The sequence below is a fragment of the Arachis ipaensis genome, chromosome B4, assembly GCF_059453495.1.
Source record: "Arachis ipaensis isolate K30076 ecotype BB chromosome B4, ASM5945349v1, whole genome shotgun sequence".
In the NCBI taxonomy this organism is placed as follows: domain Eukaryota; kingdom Viridiplantae; phylum Streptophyta; class Magnoliopsida; order Fabales; family Fabaceae; genus Arachis; species Arachis ipaensis.
Window position 1 is genome coordinate 80,305,584 of NC_142439.1, and position 8,249 is coordinate 80,313,832.

Here is an 8,249-nt window from a genome sequence, read left to right on the forward strand (position 1 = left end):
TTTCAAAAATCAAACCTTTTTCAATTTTTTCCTATTTTCGAAAATTCCTAAAAATTGATTTTCAAAATCTTTTTCTTATTTTTTGTTTCATATTTTCGAATTTATTACTAACACTTAATATTTTGATTCAAATTTTTCAAGTTGTTACTTGCCTATTAAGAAAGGATCAATCTTTAAATTCTAGAATCATATCTTTTAGTTTCTTGTTAGTCAAGTAATCAACTTTAATTTCAAAAATAAAATCTTTTTAATTTCCAATTCTAATATTTTTCAAAATGATTTTCAATCATATCTTTTTCAAAATTAAATTTCAAAATCTTTTTCTAACTTCTTATGTTTTCAAAATTGATTTTCAAATCTTTTTCAATTAACCACTTGACTTTTTATTTGTTTTACTAATTCTTATCTTTTTCAAAACCACCTAACTACTTTTTCTCTCTCCAATTTTCGAAAATCACTAACCACTTTTTCAAAAATCTTTTTAATTAATTAATTTATTTAGTTTTCAAAATTTATTTTATTTCTTCTCTTAATTTTTGAATTCTAACTAAAAATTAAAATAAAAACAAAAATATTTTTCTTTTCTTATAATTAAAATTCGAATTTCTTCTCTCTTTCATCTCTTTCTATTTATTTATTTATTTACTAACACCTCTCTTTTTCTTAAAAAATTCGAACCCTCTCTCTCTCTCTCTGTGTTCGAATTCTTCTTCTCCCTTCTTCATTCTATTCTTCTATTCTTCTACTCACATAAAGGAATCTCTATACTGTGACATAGAGGATTCTTCTTCTTTTCTGTTCTCTTCTTTTTCATATGAGAAGGAACAAGGACAAGAATATTCTTGTTGAAGCTGATCCTGAACCTGAAAGGACTCTGAAGAAGAAGCTTAGAGAAGCTAAAGCACAACACTCTGGAGAGGACCTAAAAGATAATTTTCGAAAAAGAAAAAGACATGATAGCCAAAAATAACAACAATAGTGGAGATGCAAGGAAGATGCTTGGTGACTTTACTGCATCCACTTCTGACTTCTATGGAAGAAGCATCTCAATTCCTGCAATTGGAGTAAACAACTCTGAGTTTAAGCCTCAATTAGTTTCTCTAATGCAGCAGAATTGCAAGTTTCATGGACTTCCATTGGAAGATCCTCATCAGTTCTTGGTTGAATTCTTACAAATCTGTGACACTGTCAAGACCAATGAGGTTAATCCTGAGGTCTACAGACTTATGCTTTTCCCCTTTGATGTAAGAGACAGAGCTAGGACATGGTTGGACTCACAACCTAAAGAAAGCCTGAACTCTTGGGAAAAGTTGGTCAATGCTTTCTTGGCCAAATTCTTTCCACCTCAAAAGCTGAGCAAGCTTAGAGTGGAAGTCCAAACCTTCAGACAAAAGGAAGGTGAATCCCTCTATGAAGCTTGGGAAAGATACAAGCAAATTATCAGAAGGTGTCCTTCTGACATGCTTTCAGAATGGAGCATCTTATGTATATTCTATGATGGTCTGTCTGAATTGTCCAAGATGTCATTGGACCACTCCGCTGGTGGATCTCTTCATCTAAAGAAGACGCCTGCAGAAGCCCAGGAACTCATTGAAATGGTTGCAAATAACCAGTTCATGTACACTTCTGAAAGAAATCCTATGAATAATGGGACAACTCAGAAGAAAGAAGTTCTTGAGATTGATACTCTGAATGCCATATTAGCTCAGAATAAAATATTGACTCAACAAGTCAATACGAATTCTCAGAATCTGACTGGAATGCAAGCTGCATCCGGCAGTACTAAAGAAGCCTCCTCTGAAGGAGACGCTTATGACCCTGAGAATCTTGCAATGGAAGAGGTGAATTACATGGGAGAATCTTATGGAAACACCTATAATCCTTCATGGAGAAATCATCCAAATTTCTCATGGAAGGATCAACAGAAGCCTCAACAAGGCTTCAATAATAATAATGGTGGGAGAAATAGGTTTGGCAATAGCAAGCCTTTCCCATCATCTTCTGAGCAACAAATAGAGAATTCTAAGCAGAGCCTCTCTGACTTAGCAACCATAGTCTTTGATCTATCTAAGACCACTCTCAGTTTTATGACTAAAACAAGGTCCTCCATCAGAAATTTGGAGGCACAAGTGGGTCAGCTGAGTAAAAGAGTTACTAAAATCCCTCCTAGTACTCTCCCAAGTAATACAAAAGAGAATCCAAAAAGAGAGTGCAAGGCCATAAACACGTCCAACATGGCTGAACTTGTAGAGGAAGGAAAGGCAGTGAGTTCTCCCAAGTAATACAAAAGAGAATCCAAAAAGAGAGTGCAAGGCCATAAACACGTCCAACATGGCTGAACTTGTAGAGGAAGGAAAGGCAGTGAGTTCTACTGAGGAAGACCTCAATGGACCTCCACTGGCCACTAAGGAGTTCCTATTGAGGAACCAAAGGAATCTGAGGCTCATACAGAGACCATAGAGATTCCACTGAACTTACTATTGCCATTCATGAGCTCTGATGAGTATTCTTCCTCTGAAGAGGATAAAGATATTGTTGAAGAGCAAGTTGCTCAGTATCTAGGAGCAATAATGAAGCTGAATGCCAAGTTACTTGGTAATGAAACTTGAGAGGATGAACCTCCATTGCTCATCAATGAACTGAATACCTTGGTTCAACAGAAATTACCTCAGAAGAAACTGGATCCCGAAAAGTTCTTAATACCTTGCATCATAGGCACCATGACCTTTAAAAAGGCTCTGTGTGACCTTGGTTCAAGTATAAACCTCATGCCACTCTCTGTAATGGAGAAACTAGGGATCTTTGAGGTATAAGCTGCAAGAATCTCACTAGAGATGGCAGAAAATTCAAGGAAACAGGCTTATGGACTTGTAGAGGATGTCTTAGTGAAGGTTGAAGGCTTTTACATCCTTGCTGATTTCACAATCCTAGACACTGGGAAGGATGAAGATGATTCCATCATCCTTGGAAGACCCTTCCTAGCCATAGCAAGAGCTGTGATTGATGTGGACAGAGGAGAGTTAGTCCTTCAATTGAATGAGGACTACCTTGTGTTTAAGGCTCAAAGATCTTCTTCTGTAACCATAGAGAGGAAGCATGAAAAACTTCTCTCAATACAGAGTCAAAGAAGAGTCCCCACACTCAACTTCTAAGTTTGGTGTTGGGAGGCCAACATCAAGCTCTGAGTATCTGTGAAGCTCTCCAAGAGCTCACTGTCAAGCTATTGACATTAAAGAAGCGCTTGTTGGGAGGCAACCCAATGTTATTTAATTATATTTGTTTATTTTCCATTGTTATTTTATGTTTTTTTTAGGTTGATGATCATGTGAAGTCATAAAAACAACTACAAAATTAAAAGCAAAATGAGAAATAGCATAAAAAACAGCATACCCTGGAGGACAGGCTTACTGGCGTTTAAACGCTAGTAAGGATAGCAGAATGGGCGTTTAACGCCCAGCCTTGCAGCATTCTGGGTGTTAAACGCCAGAATGGGCAGCACTCTGGGCGTTTAACGCTAGAAAAGGCTGTCTGGCATCTGGCTGGCATTAAACGCCAGAAATGGGCAGCAGACTGGCGTTTAACGCCATGAAAGGTAGCAGAGCTGGCGTTAAACGGCAGAATCGGTACACAGTGGGCGTTTGAATGCCAGAATGGTGCAGGGAGTAGAATTCCTTGACACCTCAGGATCTGTGGTCCCCACAGGATCCTCACCTATCCCACCTCTTTTTCTCTCCTCTTCACACCTTTTCATAACACTCTTCCCCAAATACCCTTGACCAATCCCATCATTAACTCTTCCCCAAATACCCTTCACCTATCAAATCCTACCCTCTTCCCCATATCATCTTCACCACTCACATCCATCCATCATAAACCCCACCTACCTCACCATTCAAATTCAAACCATTTCCCTCCCCAACCCACCCATTCTCACACGGATTCCCTCTCTCTCCTACCCTATAAATACCCCTCCTCACCACCTTCATTTTCACACATCATACACACTACTACCTCTCTTGGCCGAACCACACGCCCCTTCATCTCCTCCATTTCTTCTTCTTCTACTCTTTTCTTTCTTCTTTTTCTCGAGAACGAGCAAACCTTTTATGTTTGGTGTGGAAAAGGCTCTGCTTTTCTATTTTTCTATAACCATTAATGGCACCTAAGGCCAGAAAAACCTCTAGAAAGAAGAAAGGAAAGGCAATTACTTCCACCTCCGAGTCATGGGAGATGGAGAGATTCATCTCAAAGGTCCATCAAGACCACTTCTATGAAGTTGTGGCCAAGAAAAAAAGTGATTCCTGAAGTCCTTTTCAAGCTCAAAAAGGGTGAATATCCAGAGATCCGACGTGAGATTCAAAGAAGAGGTTGGAAAGATCTTACCAACCCAATCCAATAAGTCAGAATCTCAATGGTTCAAGAGTTCTATGCTAATGCATGGATCACTAGGAACCATGACCAAAGTATGAACCCGAACCCAAAGAATTTGCTCACAATGGTTTAGGGGAATTACTTGGATTTCAGTCCGGAAAATGTAAGGTTGGCATTTAACTTGCCAATGATGAGAGGAGATCCTCATCCTTTCACTAGAAGGGTCAACTTTGATCAAAGATTGGACCAAGTCCTTAGGAACATTTGTCTGGAAGGAGCTCAATGAAAGAGAAACTCAAGAGGCAAGCCGGTTCAACTAAGAAGGCTTGACCTCAAACCCGTGGCTAGGGGATAGTTGGAGTTCATCCAATTCTCTATCACTCCTACTAGCAACCGGTCTGAAGTTACAATAGACCGGGCTATCATGATCCATAGCATCATGAATGGAGAGGAAGTAGAAGTTCATGAGATCATATCCCTAGAACTCTATAAGGTGGCAGATAAGCCCTCTACTTTGGCAAGGCTAGCCTTTCCTCATCTCATCTATACTAGTGCACGAAATTGTGATCCTTAACAACGGCGCCAAAAACTTGGTGCTCGGAACGTAATTCACACACTTTGTCACAACTTCGCACAACTAACCAGCAAGTGTACTGGGTCGTCCAAGTACTAAACCTTACGTGAGTAAGGGTCGATCCCACAGAGATTGTCGGCTTGAAGCAAGCTTTGGTCACCATGTAAATATCAGTTAGGCGAATTCAAATGGTTATAGAGTTTTAATAATTAAAAGATAATTAAAATATAAAATAGGATAGAAATACTTATGTAATTCATTGGTGAGAATTTCAGATAAGCGTGTAGAGATGCTTTTGTTCCTCTGAACCTCTGCTTCCTGTTGTCTTCATCCAATTATTCCTACTCCTTTCCATGGCAAGCTTTATGTAGAGCATCACCGTTGTCAATGGCTACTTCCCGTCCTCTCAGAGAAAATGGTCCAAGATGCGTTGTCACCACACGGCTAATCATCTGTCGGTTCTCGATCATACTGGAATAGGACTCAGTAATCCTTTTGCGTCTGTCACTATGCCCAGCACTCGCGAGTTTGAAGCTCGTCACAGCCATCCCTTCTCAGATCCTACTCGGAATACCACAGACAAGGTTTAGACTTTCCGGATCTTAAGAATGGCCGCCAATAATTCTAGCCTATACCACGAAGACTCTGATCATAGATCAGGAGGCTAAGAGATATGCATTCAAGCTTGTTTGCATGTAGAACGGAAGTGTTTGTCAGGCACACGTTCATAAGTGAGAATGATGATGAGCGTCACATAATCATCACATTCATCATGTTCTTGTGTGCGAATGAATATCTTAGATAAGAAATAGGCTTGAGTTGAATAGAAAAACAATAGTACTTTACATTAATTCATGAGGAACAGCAGAGCTCCACACCTTAATCTATGGGGTGTAGAAACTCCACCATTGAAAATACATAAGTGAAAATAGTCTAAGCATGGCCGAATGGCCAGCCTTGAAGGTCTAAGGACTAAATGTCCAAAGATGTAAATACAATAGTAAAAAGTTCTATTTATACTAAACTAGTTACTAGGGTTACAGAAATAAGTAAATGACACAGAAATTCACTTCCGGGCCCACTTGGTGTGTGCTTGGGCAGAGCATTGAAGCTTTCACGTGTAGAGGTCTTCCTTGGAGTTAAACGCCAGTTTATAACCTGTTTTTGGCGTTTAACTCTGCTTTGCAACCTGTTTCTGGCATTTAACTCCAGAATAGGGCTGAGAGCTGGCATTGAACGCCAGTTTGCATCATCTAAACTCGGGCAGAGTATGAACTATTATATATTGCTGGAAAGCCCTGGATGTCTACTTTCTAACGCAATTAAGAGCGTGCCATTTGGACTCCTGTAGCTCCAGAAAATTCACTTTGAGTGTAGGGAGATCAGAATCCAACAGCGTCTGCAGTCCTTCTTCAACCTCTGAATCTGACTTTTGCTCAAGTCCCTCAATTTCAGCCAGAAATTACCTGAAATCACAGAAAAACACACAAACTCATAGTAAAGTCCAGAAATGTGATTATTATTTAAAAACTAATAAAAATATACTAAAAACTATATAAAAACAATGCCAAAAAGCGTATAAATTATCCGCTCATCATATACCCTATGCAATTCAGCTGGAATTGTCATAGAGGAAGACATCCTCATTGAAGAGGACAAGCCCATCACTAAGAAGAGGATGGAGCAAACAAGAGAGCCCACTCATTGACCTCAACAAGAGTATGAGGAAATTCTTCATCATGAAATCCCTGAGATGCCTCAAGTGATGCACTTTCCTCCACAAAACTATTAGGAGTGAATCAACACCTCCTTAGGAGAATTGAGTTCCAACATGGGACAATTAAGGATGGAGCACCAAGAGCATTCCATCCTCCTCCATGAAATTAGAGAAGACCAAAGCGCCATGAGGGAGGAGCAACAAAGGCAAGGAAGAGACATAGAGGAGCTCAAGCACTCCATAAGATCTTCAAGAGGAAGAACTAGCCACCATCACTAAGGTGGACCCATTCTTTAATTTCCTTGTTCTTATTTTTTTTCTGTTTTTTGAAAATTCTGCTTTATGTTTTGTCTATGTTTGTGTCTTTATTACATGATCATTAGTGTCTAGTGTCTATGTCTTAAAGCTATGAATGTCCTATGAATCCTTCACCTTTCTTAAATGAAAAATGTTTTTAATTGCAAAAGAACAAGAAGTGTATGAATTTTGAATTTTATCTTGAAATTAGCTTAATTATTTTGATGTGGTGGCAATACTTTTTGTTTTCTGAATGAATGCTTGAACAGTGCATATTTTTGAATTTGATGTTTATGAATGTTAAAATTGTTAGCTCTTGAAAGAATAATGAAAAAGGAGAAATGTTATTGATAATCTGAAAAATCATAAAATTGATTCTTGAAGCAAGAAAAAGCTGTGAATAAACAAAGCTTGCAAAAAAAAATAAAAAAAAAGGTGAAAAAATGGCGAAAAAAAAAGAAAAAGCAAGCAGAAAAAGCCAATAGCCTTTTAAACTAAAAGGCAAGGGTAAAGAGGATCCAAGGCTTTGAGCATTAATGGATAGGAGGGCCCAAAGGAATAAAATCCTGGCCTAAGCGGCTAAACCAAGCTGTCCCTAACCATGTGCTTGTGGCCTGAAGGTGTCAAGTGAAAAGCTTGAGACTAAGCGGTTAAAGTCGTGGTCCAAAGCAAAAAGAGTTTGCTTAGGAGCTCTGGACACCTCTAACTGGGGACTCTAGCAAAGCTGAGTCACAATCTGAAAAGGTTCACCCAGTTATGTGTCTGTGACATTTATGTATCCGGTGGTAATACTGGAAAATAAAATGCTTAGGGTCACGGCCAAGACTCATAAAGTAGCTGTGTTCAAGAATCAACATACTGAACTAAGAGAATCAATAACACTATCTGAATTCTGAGTTCCTATGGATGCCAATCATTCTGAACTTCAAAGGATAAAGTGAGATGCCAAAACTGTTCAGAAGCAAAAAGGCTATAAGCCCCGCTCATCTAATTGAAGCTAATCTTCATTGATAAGTTTGGAATTTATTGTATTTTCTCTTCTTTTTATCCTATTTTGTTTTTAGTTTCTTTGGGACAAGCAACAATTTAAGTTTAGTGTTGTGATGAACGGATAATTTATACCCTTTTTGGCATTATTTTTACATAGTTTTTAGCATATTTTAGTTACTTTTTAGTATATTTTTATTAGTTTTTATGCAAAAATCACATTTCTAGACTTTACTATGAGTTTGTGCATTTTTCTATGATTTCAGGTATTTTCTGACTGAAATTGAGGTACCTGAGCAAAAA

At 38.4% G+C, this 8,249-nt stretch overlaps 1 non-coding gene across 1 annotated transcript; it reads right to left on the reverse strand.

Moving 5' to 3' along the window:
- Positions 1 to 1,358: 1,358 nt before the first annotated feature.
- On the reverse strand, positions 1,359 to 1,466 carry LOC148568092 (small nucleolar RNA R71). Its single transcript, XR_015882668.1, has one exon. It is a non-coding gene; the product is annotated as a small nucleolar RNA R71 (small nucleolar RNA).
- Positions 1,467 to 8,249: the final 6,783 nt, after the last annotated feature.